The following is an 18077-nucleotide window of genomic DNA, read 5'->3' on the forward strand; positions in this document are numbered from 1 at the left end:
TCTCTTGATCCTTTGCCAATACTCTCCAGTTTCTATATCCCATCTTCCTAAAATCTTCGATTACTCCATCTTCCCACCTGGCTCTTGGTCGACCACGTCCTCTCTACCCTCCTGGCTTTCCTTGTAGTATTCTTTTCGGTTCTTCTGTATCATTCATGTGAGTCACATGTCCCGTCCACCTCAGTATGGATGATTTCACTATTCTTCTGATGGGTTGTTCTTTGTATATGATATACAACTCATGGTTGTACCTTCTCCTCCATCTTCCTCTTTCACAGATTGGGCTGATAATTCGTCTAAGCACCTTTCTTTCAAATACATCCAGTGTTTCAATATATTTAGTGGTCAATGTCCAGGCTTCAGAGGCATATGTAAGCACTGGTCATATAAGTGATTTATAGATAGTTAATTTAGTAGTATGAGTCAGAAGCCTTGAGGATAGAAGTTTTGTTGGGGCAAAATAGGCTCTATTGGCTAGTATTAATCTCTGCTTAATTTCATAGGAGGTATCACTTAGATGCATAACTATTGAGCCCAGGTACTTGAAATGTTCAACTCTCTCAAACGTATAATTGCCCATTGTTATTGCATTTGGCATATTTTCTCAATATGCCATATATTTTGTTTTTTGTTCATTAACAATTAACCCCATCTTCCTAGTCTGTTCGAGAGGTGTAAATGTCTTTTCCATTGCTTTTTGGGTTCTTGCTATTATATCTACGTCATCCGTGTTGGCCAGTATCTGCACTGATTTATAGAAGATCGTTCCCCTATCCAGAAGGTTTGCATTTCTCATCACCTTCTCCAGGGTGGCATTAAAGAGAAGACATGCCAATGCATCCCCTTGCTGCACTGCGCTTTTAATACTCAATGTATTGGACATCATTCCTCCTATTCTTACACTACCTTGTGTTTCGCTCATTGTCATTCTCGCCAGCCTTACCAACTTAATCGAGATTCCCAGTTCATCTAGAGCTTGATATAACTGCTCTCTATTTATGCTAATCATAAGCTGCTTTGAAATCTATAAAGAGGTGCTGCGTGCCAACCCTGTATTCGTTTGTTTTTTTCCAGGATTTGTCTTAAGGTGAATATTTGATCTATAGTTGACTTCCCGGGAAGGAATCCGCATTCGTACGGCCCCATTTCCCTCTGTATGATTGGGAGTATTCTGTCAAATAGTATATTAGAGAATATTTTGTATCCCAAATTAAGTAGTGTGATCCCTCTGTAATTGCCACACTCCATCTTATCTCCTTTCTTATATATGGGACATACGATACCCTCTTTCCATTGTTGGGGCATTTTCTCCTCTTCCCGTATTCTGATGACCATTTTCACAAGGCTTCGTTCCAGCTCTCTGCCTCCTTGCTTAAACAGTTCTGCTTGAATACCATCTGTCCCTGCCGCCTTGTCATTTTTCAATTTCTTCATGGCAGTTTTCACTTCTTCTGTATTTGGTGGAATAGTGTTGTTGTCTGGGTCCTCTTCCCCATTCGTTTCTGTTGGATTCCGTGGTATAGTTATCCTAGGGTTGAGGAGACTATCAAAATACCTGCACCATCTTTTGCATATTCCCTTCTCTTCACTTATTATATTCCCTGTCTCACATTTTATTAAGCTTGTTTTACGACCAAAAGGCTTCTGTGCCGCATTCACATCTCTATAGAATTTTCTTATCTCATTTTTGCTTCTCATGAGCTCCATTTCTTTGACACTTGCTTTCATTCATTCCCTCTTTTTTCTTTGGTGAGTCCTCATTTCAATCCTCCGGTTTTTTTTGTATTTTTCTACTATCCTCCTCATACAGTGTGATCGCAGTGTCCTTCTATATGTTTTGCTCTTTTCTTCAGTTACTATTTCGCATTCAGTATCAAACCATGATGGTCTTACTTGTCTTGTCCGAATTGCAAGTATCTCTCTTGCCGATGTCTCCACCGCCTTTTTTATCGCTTCCCACTGATCTTCGATATTATTATATTCTCCAGCGTTTTCCAGAATCCGAGTTATCTTCTCCTGATACTGTTCTCTAACTTCCACTGTTTCTAAAGTTGTTATATTATATTTCTGTGCCCTGGGTCGGGCTACTTTCGCTGTGTTAGATATCCTTGCCCTCACCGGTGCCCATACCAGAAAATGATCTGTAACTATGTTTGGGCCTCTGAGACTCCTCACGTCCCATAGGTCCGATTTGTGTCTCAAATCTAATGACACAAGGTCGATCTGGTTTACTGTCTTTCCATTGGTGAGTTCCATGTTCCCTTATGTATTTCTTTATGTGAGAACTGTGTTGATCCAATTACCATATTTCTAGATGTTGCACTCCAAGGCTCATAAATACATCATGGTTGTGATACGTACAGTAACATTTCAGTTATGTTACACTACTGTGAAACACTGTTCAATGACACCAGTATTTATGGAAATACATTGATTGATAAATCTACACAGTGTCCTGTTCAGGCCTATACATTACGCCAGTTAAATTAATATTCGCTTTTAATTTGGTACATGATGAAGACAGAAAGTGAGTTACTCAACACTTCACTTATCGGCGATCTGTACGTATTATACTGAAACGTGAACTTGAAATCTAAGAATTTAAATCTTTGAAATAACATACCTTTTGCAAATGTTTTGGGTGTGTAGAAAAAACAAATGGTACAGCATTTTCTGTACTGTTGAAAGAGAAGTTTGGTCAATGTCCTCTTCTCGAAATGCTTAGAACATATAGTGCTCTATTTAGACGCATGCCAATTCTTCCTCCTCATGGCATTCTCCCACAGAGCTTTCCGATTTTCATCTTTAGGAAATATAAAATCATAACCCCCCCCCATGAACCATGGACCTTGTCGTTGGTGGGGAGGCTTCCATGCCTCAGCGATACAGATAGCTGTACCGTAGGTGCAACCACAACGGAGGGGTATCTGTTGAGGGGCCAGACAAACACGTGGTTCCTGAAGAGGGGCAGCAGCCTTTTCAGTAGTTGCAGGGGCAACAGTTTGGATGATTGAGTGATCTGGCCTTGTAACACTAACCAAAACGGCCTTGCTGTGCTGGTACTATGAACGGCTGAAAGCAAGGGGAAACTACAGCTATATTTTTTCCCGAGGGCATGCAGCTTTACTTTATGGTTAAATGACGATGGCGTCCTCTTGGGTAAAATATTCCGGAGGTAAAATAGTCCCCCATTCGGATCTCCGGGTGGGGACTACTCAATAGGACGTCGTTATCATGAGAAAGAAAACTGGCGTTCTATGGATCGGAGCGTGGAATGTCAGATCCCTTAATTGGGCTGGTATTTCAGAAAATTTAGAAAGGGAAATGGATAGGTTAAAGTTAGATATAGTGGGAATTAGTGAAGTTCGGTAGCAGGAGAAACAAGACTTTTGGTCAGGCGAATACAGGATTATAAATACAAAATCAAATAGTGGTAATGCAGGAGTAGGTTTAATAATGAATAAAAAAACAGGAGTGCGGGTAAGCTACTACAAACAGCATAGTGAACGCATTATTGTGGCCAAGATAGGCACAAAGCCCACGCATACTACAGTAGTACAAGTTTATATGCCAACTAGCTCTGCAGATGATGAAGAAATTGAAGAAACGTATGATGAAATAAAAGAAATTATTCAGATAGTGAAGGGAGACGAAAATTTAATAGTCATGGGTGACTGGAATTCAGTAGTGGGAAAAGGGAGAGAAGGAAACGTAGTAGGTCAATATGAATTGGGGGGAAGAAATGAAAGAGGAAGCCGCCTGGTAGAATTTTGCACAGAGTACAACTTAATCATAGCTAACACTTGGTTCAAGAATCATAAAAGAAGGCTGTATTCATGGAAGAATCCTGGAGATACTAAAAGGTATCAGATAGATTATATAATGGTAAGACAGAGATTTAGGAACCAGGTTTTAAATTGTAAGACGTTGCCAGGGGCAGATGTGGACTCTAATCACGATGTATTGGTTATGAACTGTAGATTAAAACTGAAGAAAGTGCAAAAAGGTGGGAATTTAAGGAGATGGGACCTGGATAAACTGAAAGAACCAAGGATTGTACAGAGCTACAGGGAGAGCATAAGGGAACAATTGACAGGAATGGGGGAAAGAAATACAGTAGAAGAAGAATGGGAAGCTTTGAGGGATGAAGTAGTGAAGGCAGCAGAGGATCAAGTAGGGAAAAAGACAAGGGCTACTAGAAATCCTTGGGTAACAGAAGAAATATTGAATTTTATTGATGAAAGGAGAAAATATAAAAATGCAGTAAATGAAGCAGCCAAAAAGGAATACAAACGTCTAAAAAATGGGATCGACAGGAAGTGCAAAATGGCTAAACAGGGATGGCTAGAGGACAAATGTAAGGATGTAGAGGCTTATCTCACAAGGGGTAAGATAGATACAGTCTACAGGAAAATTAAAGAGACCTTTGGAGAAAAGAGAACCACTTGTATGAATATCAAGAGCTCAGATGGAAATCCAGTTCTAAGCGAAGAAGGGAAAGCAGAAAGGTGGAAGGAGTATATAGAGGGTCTATATAAGGGCGATGTTCTTGAGGACAATATTATGGAAATGGAAGAGGATGTAGATGAAGATGAAATGGGAGATATGATATTGTGTGAAGAGTTTGACAGGGCACTGAAAGACCTGAGTCGAAACAAGGCCCCGGGAGTATACAACATTCCATTAGAACTACTGACAGCCTTGGGAGAGCCAATCCTGACAAAACTCTACCATCTGGTGAGCAAGATATATGAGACAGGCGAAATACCCTCAGACTTCAAGAAGAATATAATAATTCCAATCCCAAAGAAAGCAGGTGTTGACAGATGTGAAAATTAACGAACTATAAGTTTAATAAGTCACAGCTGCAAAATACTAACGCGAATTCTTTACAGACGAATGGAGAAACTAGTAGTAACTGACCTCAGGGAAGATCAGTTTGGATTCCATAGAAATACTGGAACACGTGAGGCAATACTGACCCTACGACTTATCTTAGAAGAAAGATTAAGGAAAGGCAAACCTACGTTTCTAGCATTTGTAGACTTAGAGAAAGCTTTTGACAATGTTGACTGGAATACTCTCTTTCAAATTCTGAAGGTGGCAAGGGTGAAATACAGGGAGCGAAAGGCTATTTACAATTTGTACAGAAACCTAAGGGCAGTTATAAGAGTCGAGGGACACAAAACGGAAGCAGTGGTTGGGAAGGGAGTGAGACAGGGTTGTAGCCTATCCCCGATGTTATACAATCTGTATATTGAGCAAGCAGCAAAGGAAACAAAAGAAAAATTTGGAATAGGTATTAAAATCGATGGAGAAGAAATAAAAACTTTGAGGTTCGCCGATGACATTGTAATTCTGTCAGAGACAGCAAAGGATTTGGAAGAACATTTGAACGGAATGGATAGTGTCTTGAAAGGTGGATATAAGATGAACATCAACAAAAGCAAAACGAGGATAATGGAATGTAGTCGAATTAAGTCGGGTGATGCTGAGGGAATTAGATTAGGAAATGGGACACTTAAAGTAGTAAAGGAGTTTTGCTATTTGGGGAGCAAAATAATTGATGATGGTCGAAGTAGAGAGGATATAAAATGTATACTGGCAATGGCAAGGAAAGCGTTTCTGAAGAAGAGAAATTTGTTAACATCGAGTATAGATTTAAGTGTCAGGAAGTCGTTTCAGAAAGTATTTGTATGGAGTGTAGCCATGTATGGAAGTGAAACATGGACGATAAATAGTTTGGACAAGAAGAGAATAGAATCTTTTGAAATGTGGTGCTACAGAAGAATGCTGAAGATTAGATGGGCAGATCACATAACTAATGAGGAGGTATTGAACAGAATTGGGGAGAAGAGAAATTTGTGGCTCAACTTGACTAGAAGAAGGGATCGCTTGGTAGGACACATTCTGAGACATCAAGGGATCACCAATTTAGTATTGGAGGGCAGCGTGGAGGGTAAAAAACGTAGAGGGAGACCAAGAGATGAATACACTAAGCAGATTCAGAAGGATGTAGGCTGCAGTAGCTACTGGGAGATGAAGAAGCTTGCACAGGATAGAGTAACATGGAGAGCTGCATCAAACCAGTCTCAGGACTGACAACAACAACAACAACAACAACAACAACAAAATCATAAAAGAGAAAAGTACGCTATAGTACAAGTAAAGATGTTGTACACGTTCTTTCACAATGAAGTTGTAAAATCACACTTAGCAAGACAACTTACACATGAACTGTTATTCCCTTCGATTTCGCGTCACAATCAAAACGATTCGTACACCTGAACACCACACAAGTCACCATAATAGCGCAAAATCCTTCCAAAAACGAGCGACAAGCCTATGCACACAAGCTTAGAGCACCAATGTTTTGGTCGGATTAAGGCTACCCTCAGCTTCACATATCTTCGCAGCAGTGACGTCACGGCGTCTCCCTTTATTCTTATCTCCATGGTTGTAGAGCTACACATAATACGTCTGTGTACTATTTGTGAAGATCAGCGGCAGATGAAAACTGACAAGCGTAGTGTAAGTAGTCTCTTTAGTAGATGTGTTGCATCTTCTAATTGTTCTGCCAATAAAATACAGTCTTTGGTCGACTTCTCGGTAACATATTCCATATGACCATTCCAAATTATATGGATGTGACCATTCCAAATAGTATGGTCCGTAATTGTAATCCCTAGATATTTAGCTGAATTGACAGCCTTTAGATTTATGTGATTTGTCATGTAACTAAAATTGAATGAAATCGTTCTAGTACTCATACAGAGGACCTAATGCTTTTTGTTATTTAGAGTCAATTGCCCTGTTCCACACCATACAGTTATCTTGTCTAAATCATTTTACAATTGGTTTTGGTCTCCTGATAAGTTTACCAAATGACGGCATCATCTGCAAACAATCCAAGAGGGCTCCTCAGGTTGTCTCCTAAATAATTTATTTGGTTAGGAACAGCAGGGAGACCGAAACACTACCTTAGAGAACACTTGATATCACTTCTGTTTTACTCGATGACTTTACAGTTAGAACGAGCTGTAACGAACTGTGACCTTTCTGGCAGGAAATCACGAATACAGTAGCACAACTGAAACGATACTCCAAAGGCATGCTATTTGATTAGAAGCAGCTTGTGAGAAATGGTGTCAAAAAATCTAGAAGTATGGAATCAATTCCAGATTCCTTGTTGATAGCACTCATTACTTCTGTTTCACAAGAACGATATTTCGTGAATATGTGCTGACTATACGTCGATAGATCTTTTTCTTCTAGGTAATTCATAATGTTCGATCACAGCATATATTCCAAAATCCTACTGCAATTCAACATCAGCGATATGTATCTGTAATTCAGCGAATTACACTCCTGGAAATTGAAATAAGAACACCGTGAATTCATTGTCCCAGGAAGGGGAAACTTTATTGACACATTCCTGGGGTCAGATACATCACATGATCACACTGACAGAACCACAGGCACATAGACACAGGCAACAGAGCATGCACAATGTCGGCACTAGTACAGTGTATATCCACCTTTCGCAGCAATGCAGGCTGCTATTCTCCCATGGAGACGATCGTAGAGATGCTGGATGTAGTCCTGTGGAACGGCTTGCCATGCCATTTCCACCTGGCGCCTCAGTTGGACCAGCGTTCGTGCTGGACGTGCAGACCGCGTGAGACGACGCTTCATCCAGTCCCAAACATGCTCAATGGGGGACAGATCCGGAGATCTTGCTGGGCAGGGTAGTTGACTTACACCTTCTAGAGCACGTTGGGTGGCACGGGATACATGCGGACGTGCATTGTCCTGTTGGAACAGCAAGTTCCCTTGCCGGTCTAGGAATGGTAGAACGATGGGTTCGATGACGGTTTGGATGTACCGTGCACTATTCAGTGTCCCCTCGACGATCACCAGTGGTGTACGGCCAGTGTAGGAGATCGCTCCCCACACCATGATGCCGGGTGTTGGCCCTGTGTGCCTCGGTCGTATGCAGTCCTGATTGTGGCGCTCACCTGCACGGCGCCAAACACGCATACGACCATCATTGGCACCAAGGCAGAAGCGACTCTCATCGCTGAAGACGACACGTCTCCATTCGTCCCTCCATTCACGCCTGTCGCGACACCACTGGAGGCGGGCTGCACGATGTTGGGGCGTGAGCGGAAGACGGCCTAGCGGTGTGCGGGACCGTAGCCCAGCTTTATGGAGACGGTTGCGAATGGTCCTCGCCGATACCCCAGGAGCAACAGTGTCCCTAATTTGCTGGGAAGTGGCGGTGCGGTCCCCTACGGCACTGCGTAGGATCCTACGGTCTTGGCGTGCATCCGTGCGTCGCTGCAGTCCGGTCCCAGGTCGACGGGCACGTGCACCTTCCGCCGACCACTGGCGACAACATCGATGTACTGTGGAGACCTCACGCCCCACGTGTTGAACAATTCGGCGGTACGTCCACCCGGCCTCCCGCATGCCCACTATACGCCCTCGCTCAAAGTCCGTCAACTGCACATACAGTTCACGTCCACACTGTCGCGGCATGCTACCAGTGTTAAAGACTGCGATGGAGCTCCGTATGCCACGGCAAACTGGCTGACACTGACGGCGGCGGTGCACAAATGCTGCGCAGCTAGCGCCATTCGACGGCCAACACCGCGGTTCCTGGTGTGTCCGCTGTGCCGTGCGTGTGATCATTGCTTGTACAGCCCTCTCGCAGTGTCCGGAGCAAGTATGGTGGGTCTGACACACTGGTGTCAATGTGTTCTTTTTTCCATTTCCAGGAGTGTATTTCTGTTTCTTTTGTTGTGTAATGGTGTGACATGTTCAACTTTCCAGTCATTAGGTTTGGACTTCACATTGAGCCACCAGTTGTATATGATTGTTAAGCATAGAGCTGTTACATCAGCATACTCTGAAAGGAAGCTATATGAGATACAGACCATGATACAAAAGTCAGAGTATATTATCAGAATTAAGGAACTAGGAATGATAGTAGAGTTTATAAATGGCCAAAGCAAAATTCATAACGAATGTTCTTGAGAAAGGTCTTCTGAGACAAAGCTGAGAACTGAAAGAATCCAAAAAGTGTTGTTTAGACATTTCATAGTACCAACATTTATTTAATCAAGATAAATGTGTCAAACAATATTAAGAAAGCAATACTTCATCTCTCTATATTGTTTTCTTTAACTACTGAATAACATCAAAGAACTGTGTTTTTAATCAATAGAGCTGACAATTTCACTAAAAGAAACGGTATGTTTAATGAAAACCGTTTAATCTCTTTAGATTTCCATACAGTGTAGGCTATTTCTTTTGCCAGGTAAGATAAAACCTTTTTTTCTTCGTTATCCTAGCCCTTATGCTACATTCCCAATGTGTCACATAAACTAAGCAAGTAATACAGTAAAGCTTCAGAAAACACAAAGCCAAAGTCCTCTACGATAGCATGAAGGAGTGCCTCTAGAATAGCTTAACTGCCCAATATTAGCGGACGACGACACTGCCTGTCCATGACCGTCAACTTCAAAACTTTTTCCTAAGTTTCCTTTGATGATGATGTCCTGGTGTGTTCTGTGGTGCCATTGATGGTTTGTCTGCAAGCTGCCATTTGAAATGCATTGTGTTAATCACAGAAAGCTCGCTTTCATGGCCACTATTTGTGGTAAATGCTGTTTGATGTGTTTGTATGCGTAGTGTATTAACTTTTAGTCGGCATAAACAGTAGAAGTCGGTAGATGTCAGAAGGGTTCGACCAACAGTCATTTATTTTTTAGACACAGCCAATATTAGGTACGGTAACTGACCAAACTGTGTGAGGTAGTCAGAGTCGTCTGCTTTGTTGTTTTGCACTTCACTGTTCTGGGTGCTTTGCTTTTGTGTGTGTGTGTGTGTGTGTGTGTGTGTGTGTGCAATATGTTATCAAAATGAGTGCTAAAGTACGTGGCACTTCTCAGGAGTCTCCTGCAATGTCTGTTGGTAGGCCCACTGTTAGAACGAAATCAGTACTACGTAACAACGCTGAAAAAATTATTTTGCTTGTGACTGAATGCTGCAGAAGGGCAGCAGAAAGAATAACTTCGCTTCATCTAGAAATCTTCCTTGGGAGCTGGTACATACACAGGACAAGGCATGCATAGCATTGGATTGTTCAAACAGTTTCCAAGAATCATCCTGGCAAATCACTGAAAACGCATGGGAAGAATTGATAAGTTTCCATTTTAGATATTTTGTTTGGGATCGCTTTGAAAGAGCCCTCTATTTTTTTGCGCGTATTGTACCTTTCATTACTGCTGTTTTTCTTTGTATGGAAACACATGTTATTGTATTATTTCGAAGCACATTCAAATACCATACAGCTCCACAGTCGACGACATTATCGTTAGTACATCACATCAGACGTAAATAAGGAAGAATTAGGCAAGTAAACATAAGATCATTACAGTGAAAGTGAATGACCACATGATCTGAAATGTTTTAAAAAAGTGTGGATGCCTTGTCTCAGTGGTAACACCGGTTCCCGTCAGATCACTGAAGTTAAGCGCTGTCAGGCTTGGCTAGCACTTACTGTCCAGCTCTGCCGTACTGTTCGCAAGTGGGATGCACTCAGCCCTTGCCAGGCTAACTGAGGAGCTACTTCATTGAGAAGTAGCGGCACCGTCTCGAAAACACAGTGGACAGGAGAGCGGTGTGCTGACCACATGCCACTCCATATCTGCATGCAGTGAAGCCCAAGGGCTGAGGACGGCTCAGCGCTGGGCGGTACCATTGGGCCTCCAAGGCCTGTTCAGTCGGCGCTTGTTAGTTTTGTGGCAGCTTCAATAAATGTAAAAAATAACTTGCCATTTATTGCAGCATAAATTTTGTATCTATTTCAAACTGTTTCCTTTCCTTGCGATAAGTGTACTTAATTGCTTTGTTTAGAATCTTTATTAACAATGTTAAGGCATAAGACAATTTCGGTTTCGTTTAAAACAGCATTTGCAGTGATTTTTACCTCTGTGCGTGACCTCTGGTCTCACGGAAATATCAAGTGTAGTTTGTAATGTGAGCACTGAAGAGGGTAGGCATGCCTAATCCCCACCACATGGCTCCTCACACCACGTTAGTCTGTGTAGTGGCTGGGCATGCTTCCTCTCCTCCCTGCTTATCCTTATGAACGTCAGCTATCTTACAGTTAACACACTGTATGTGTTTTCGCTAGAAAATAAATATCAATGTTTTGAAATGTTGTTTCACTTCTCAGCACATTAGCGGACAATACTGATCAGGAACATATGTTATGAAGTTTGCTTTGGCTATTAAGAAAATTTATCGTTGTTAGTTCCTCAGTTTCGATGCTATATTCTGACGTTTTGTACCACGAATGTCATTACCTCCGTTTCACCATTCAGTACTGGGCTAAGCGAATTGACATGATGACAATGTGAATACATCTTGATGTAGCAATGCCGTGGTGTGACGTGTCGTGACAGCTAGTGTGAATTGGCCTTAAATACCAAGCGAGGTAGCGCACTGGTTATTATACTAGTCTCACGCTCCAAAGGGCGACGATTCAAATTCGTGTCTGGCAATCCAGATTTAGGTTTCCTGTGATTTGTCTAAATCACTCCAGGGCACAGCCAGATTGACGCCGCATCTAATGACCTTGATGTCGATGGGAAGGTAAACCCTAATCTTCTCTTTTTGCTCACATAAATTTTCTTTATGAGATGCTAGGTGAACCAGACGGCTGGCATAATTATTAACAGATAGATTTGGAAATATGTAATTATCTTTTGAGGCTCAGACTCCTCATATAACATAGAAAAATACTTGTATGAAGAGAACACTGTCTCCACATGAGAGGCTGGCAGTGACGTTAAGATTCATGGCAACAGGAAGAAGCTACAAGGCTCTAGAATTTTCAAATGCAGTTTTGAAACAAGCTTTGAGTGAAATCATACCCAACAGTTGTGGAAGCTCTTTACTCTGTCCTGAAGGAGGATTTCTTGAAGGCAAGTAATGTGTCTCAGTTCTGTAATATATCAATTGTGAGAAAGTACAGATAACGTTTGTACGCTTTTATACAAGTTTGGAACTTAGTATTTCCTAAGAAATTTTAGGTGTGGTCAATGAACTACAGTTTAGATTGTTTTGGAGTCCCAATTTCAAATTCGCTGCCTGAAGTCTACAAACAGCCTATTATAAATCGTTGGGACAGAATATGAAAGTCTGTTGTGAACTCTAGACAGGGATTTTTAGTCTGTCTGGAATGTTTTACTTCTAGTACTGTGGTAATGAATAATAAAGTTCACCTCTAAATCACTTTTGTTACGAACCACATAATATATTAGGATTTCGTTGCTTTGCTGAGCTCTTTGTGGTAAACAGTCAGCAACGATTTTTTTTATCATTTCCCTGTTTGCCATAGTGTCAACCACTAGTATTTTTCCTATTAAAAAATTATAATCACCGCCTTCTTATCTCTTTCTCTGAATTCCTTGCTCTTAATTTTTTTCAAAAACGTGTGTTACATTTCAATAAATTCAATGCTGGTAATGAACAGATGTGCGTATGTCATTTTAAAATTCACTGTGCACACATAGACTAGAAACTCCAGACTGAAGAAACAGCCACCTCAAACGCGTTAAGTGCGCCATATTTGCAGTGATCTTCTGTTCATATGCTACAGTTTATCTGCGCAGATCACTTTGGTGACCACAGTTTTGAGCAGTTTTGCTCACTGCAACTTCCACGTTTGTGGACATCTTATATCTGCATAACGAGCGAGCTGTCTCTGCAGATGTTATGTGCGCAGTCATTTGCGAAGGCAGAGTGTTGCGTATGGACAGCCCTTAAGAGAGCACGATTAGGTCAACTACTTATGTTTGCAGTCAACGCCACTGCCACCCCTCCCGTTCCCTCTAGCATCAAAACTTCCTTCTCGAGAAACTGTGACACTGGCGTGCTGTTCGATCCCGCCTCGTTCCATTAATATCAAATGTAAATTGCGCGATTTGTAATACATTGTGGAGTTTTTTGACGTTCCGTTCCGTCAAGTGTGAATCGATATAAATACAGTTCAAAGATGTTTATGTGTCGCTGTAGTTCTGTGTGGAAGTATGGCATTGGTGTAGAGCGGTGATGTAACTTGTATCTAGAGACAGCACCTCTATGGCCGATCAGGTGAGCCGATCGGTTGTGCTCGGCTGGACTCGGATGTACAGGTCATAGCGGATTCCTGGTAGCAGATAGCGAAAGCTTAAATTCGCCTTTAGGACAAGGAGATGTTTCATTCACTCTGCGTGGAATTCAAAACTCGAATTTTTAATCCCATGTAAGATGTGACAATCTTCACAATGCGTCGAAGTGCCTAAGCCGCTTATGCAGCTCCCACAACTGAAAACGTAGTTAAGTTTCTCTCCCCAAACTAAAAGTAACTTTTCATCAGAAAAGTGTTCCAGTTCTTATAATCTTAACTGACTAATTATGTAAGTTTGTGAGCATAGAGAACTACGCAGATACGTTGGTCTGAATCCTGTGTTTATCACCGATGTCTGCACAAACATCATTGGCACCGGTTTCCTTCATTAACCTGGAGCTGTATTTGATCTTTAAATACAGAGCTTTATGTACTTCTCTCGAGAAGTTCATATCCAACTACGGCAGTTCACGAGTAGCTACATATTTTATGTATCATTTGTTTTAGCGGATTGAATTTGCCAATAGGGCAAAGACTATTGTAATTATATTTAACAATTCTGGAGGTGGGGAAGTATTTATTAATATAGTGGACTGGATTGGACATTCACATACAGGTGACAGGTTTTGTGATATATGAGTCAAGAATTTTTATTCATCATTGATCATTTTACAATGAAACAGGCTTCATCATGTTGTATAATATAGGTTGTAGTAATAAATAGGGATATATAATAACAAAATAAACTAATGGCAATTTACTGTAGTATATACAGGGTGTTTCAGAAATGACCGGTATATTTGAAATGGCAATAAAAACTCGTCTCATGTGCCAGAGTTTACACCTCTATCCATACAAAATTCAAATGCGGCAACCCCTCAGCGCCGCTACCATTGCTGCACGAGAGACATTCGCTAACGATATAGTGCACAGGATTGATGACGGCGATATGCGTGTGGGCAGCATTTGGTTTACTGACGAAGCTTATTTTTACCTGGACGGCTTCGTCAAGAAACAGAACTGGCGCATATGGGGAACCGAAAAGCCCCATGTTGCAGTCACATCGTCCCTGCATCCTCAAAAAGTACTGGTCTGGGCCGCCATTTCTTCCAAAGGAATCATTGGCCCATTTTTCAGATCCGAAACGATTACTGCATCACGCTATCTGGACTTTCTTCGTGAATTTGTGGCGGTACAAACTGCCTTAGACGACACTGCGAACACCTCGTGGTTTATGCAAGATGGTGCCCGGCCACATCGCACGGCCGACGTCTTTAATTTCCTGAATGAATATTTCGATGATCGTGTGATTGCTTTGGGCTATCTGAAACATACAGGAGGCGGCGTTGATTGGCCTCCCTATTCGCCAGACATGAACCCCTGTGACTTCTTTATGTGGGGACACTTGAAAGACCAGGTGTACCGCCAGAATCCAGAAACAATTGAACAGCTGAAGCAGTACATCTCATCTGCATGTGAAGCCATTCCGCCAGACACGTTGTCAAAGGTTTCGGGTAATTTCATTCAGAGACTACGCCATATTATTGCTACGCATGGTGGATATGTGGAAAATATCGTACTATAGAGTTTCCCAGACCGCAGCGCCATCTGTTGTTGAGAATTGTAACTACTGTAATTTCGAAAGTTTGTCTGCCTGAAAATGTACTGTTGTCCCAAGCATATTGCAACAAACGGTGTATTTCTATCGCTGCTCGTTTAGTTTTTATTGCCGTTTCAAATATACCGGTCATTTTTGAAACACCCTGTATGTTAAGCACCACAACACAAAAATACGCTATAGGAAGATTTATAAGAGCTAGTGCCCATAAGTTATCCTATGATGTAGTATGATACAAACGCTGTGCAATAAAATTGGATAGAATATACAGGACATAATTATACAAAACATAAACACACGATACAATGCTACAGTAGACTATGGGAAAATTTGTTAAATGCTAATATCGTCCTCAGGCATCTCAAAGAATTCTTTAATATGGTAAAATGGGTGATCTGATAACCAGCTGCACCATTTAATTAAAAAAAAATTGACCCATAGACTGAACATAGATTGGTAATTTGTTGAAAATTTTGAGTGGGTTCCTTTGTGAGAATTTTCAGTTGTTGCTGATCTGTGCCTTGGTATATCTAAATTAGCCTTAGCTCTGGTGATGTGTTCATGAGTTTCTTCCATAGCAGCAAATTCTGAAATATTATTTTTAACATAGAGCACAAACATTAATTATTATAAATTTATAATTGTGAGTATTCTGAGCCTAGAAAATTGGAGGCTGACAGCACTTCATGCGCCCTGTTTCACACGTTATACATATCACTTTTTTTTGTATCTTTAATATGCTAGTTTGCTTCACAAGACTATTTTAGATCTACACAATACCAGTGTTTCTGTACTTTTTATAAGTGTGATAAAATTTTCTACGTCACTACTACTGAGACTATATATATATATATATATATATATATATATATATATTCTCGTTAAAGGTACACTCTGTTGCAGGAATTCATGATTATCACATTAAGACTACTTTAGTGCAACAGTGTGAGTTTAGAAAAGGAAAAAAACTGCCTCTGCTGTCTGATTGCCATTAGTGTTTTCCTGACAAATAAAAAGTAAATGAAGATTGTCACTGCTAATGACAGTGAGTTAAAAAAGTAAAGCAAATTGTCAAAGCACATTTTTTTATGTGGAGTACCGTTATAAATATATGTTGTTGTAAACGTTTAAAGGTCTCAGAAATGAGGTATTTAAATTGCACATACAGCAAATGAGAGATTTTGTGTTAGATTCTTCGTACGCTACTGGCTACTAAAACTGCTATACCACGAAGATGACGTGCTACAGACGCGAAATGTAACCGACAGGAAGAAGATGCTGTGATATGCAAATGATTAGCTTTTCAGAGCATTCGCACAAGGTTGGCGCCGGTGGCGACACCTACAACGTGCTGACATGAGGAAAGTTTCCAACCGATTTCTCATACACAAACAGCAGTTGACCGCCGTTACCTGGTGAAACGTTGTTGTGATGCCTCGTGTAAAGGAGGAAAAATGCGTGCCATCACGTTTCCGACTTTGATAAAGGTCGGATTGTAGCCTATCGCGATTGCGGTTTATCGTATCGCGACATTGCTGCTCCCGTTGGTCGAGATCCAATGACTGTTAGCAGAATATGGAGTCGGTGGGTTCAGGAGGGAAATACGGAACGCCGTGCTGGATCCCAACGGCTGCGTATCACTAGCAGTCGAGATGACAGGCATCTTATCCGCATGGCTGTAACGGATCGTGGAGCCACGTCTCGATCCCTAAGTCAACAGATGTGGACGTTTTGAAGACAACAACCATCTGCACGAATCGTTCGACGACGATTGCAACAGAATGGACTATCAGCTCGGAGGCCATGGCTGCGCTTACCCTTGACGCTGCATCACAGACAGGAGCGCCTGCGATGATGAACTCTACGACGCACCTGGGTGCATGAATGGCAAAACGTCATTTTTTCGGATGAATCCAGGTTCTGTTTACAGCATCATGATGGTCGCATCCGTGTTTGGCGGCATCGCAGTGAACGTACATTGGAAGCTTGTATTCGTCATCGCCATACTGGCGTATCACCCGGGGTGATGGTATGGGGTGCCATTGTTTACACGTCTCAGTCACCTCTTGTTGGCATTGACGCACTTTGAACAGTGGACGTTAAATTTCAGATGTGTTACGACCCATGGCTCTACCCTTCATTCTATCCCTGTGAAACCCTACATTTCAGCAGGATAATGCACGACCGCATGTTGCAGGTGCTGTACGGGCCTTTCTGGATACAGAAAATGTTCGACTGCTGCCCTGGCCAGCACATTCTCCAGATCTCTTACCAATTGAAAACGTCTGGTCAGTGGTGTCCGAACAACTGGCTCGTCACGATCCGCCAGTCACTACTCTTGATGAACTGTGGTATCGTGTTGGAGCTGCATGGGCAGCTGTACCTGTACAGGTCATCAGTCCCCTAGAACTTAGAACTAACCTTAGGATGTCACACACATCCATGTCCGAGGCAGGATTCGAACCTGCGGCCGTAGCGGTCGCGCGGTTCCAGACTGAAGCTCCTAGAACCGCTCGGCACCCCGGCCGGCCAAGCTCTGTTTGACTCAATGCCCAGGCGTATCAAGGCCGTTATTACGGCCAGAGGTGGTTGCTCTGGGTACTGATTTCTCAGAATCTATGCACCCAAATTGCGAGAAAATGTAATCACATGTCAGTTCTAGTATAATATATTTGTCCAATGAATACCTGTTTATCATCTGCATTTCTTCTTGGTGTAGCAATTTTAATGGCCAGGAGTGAATAAATATTTTTTCCATCAGTTTAGATTTTGATGAAATTTTGTATATGGTACACACATGAGAAGCCTAATATTTGGTATGTGGGAAGAAGAACGTTGTGGCAACATCATTCTTTCCATAATTTTAGCGGATAGTAAAGCGTGAGACATTCAAGCTTACAAGTCAGGAAGAATGATCTTGGAATGTAATCTAGTAACGTCATACAGGTTTAGGGGAAACCTGTATTCCTCAGCTTCTCAAATGATTTTCATTCTCTTAAAGTAATGAAAAAAGTTTGAAAGTGTTGTTAATTTTTACGAACATTTTGATTATCGTGCTTGTATCTTGGACATTTTGATGATATAAGCTTTTATTACTACCCTATGTTGAAGTGCTCAAATTGCAACTATATTCTTCTATTTTCCAAATGAAAGTTGTACTAAGATAAACAAACGCACACTAACCTGAACACGTGACCAGTACATAGCAAGCTGGAGCCAATGAGCATTCGCTTTCTGTCATAGCGCAAGGGGCTGCAAATCCGAGCCTAGCCGAGC

The sequence above is a fragment of the Schistocerca americana genome, chromosome X (genome assembly GCF_021461395.2).
Source record: "Schistocerca americana isolate TAMUIC-IGC-003095 chromosome X, iqSchAmer2.1, whole genome shotgun sequence".
Lineage (NCBI taxonomy): Eukaryota > Metazoa > Arthropoda > Insecta > Orthoptera > Acrididae > Schistocerca > Schistocerca americana.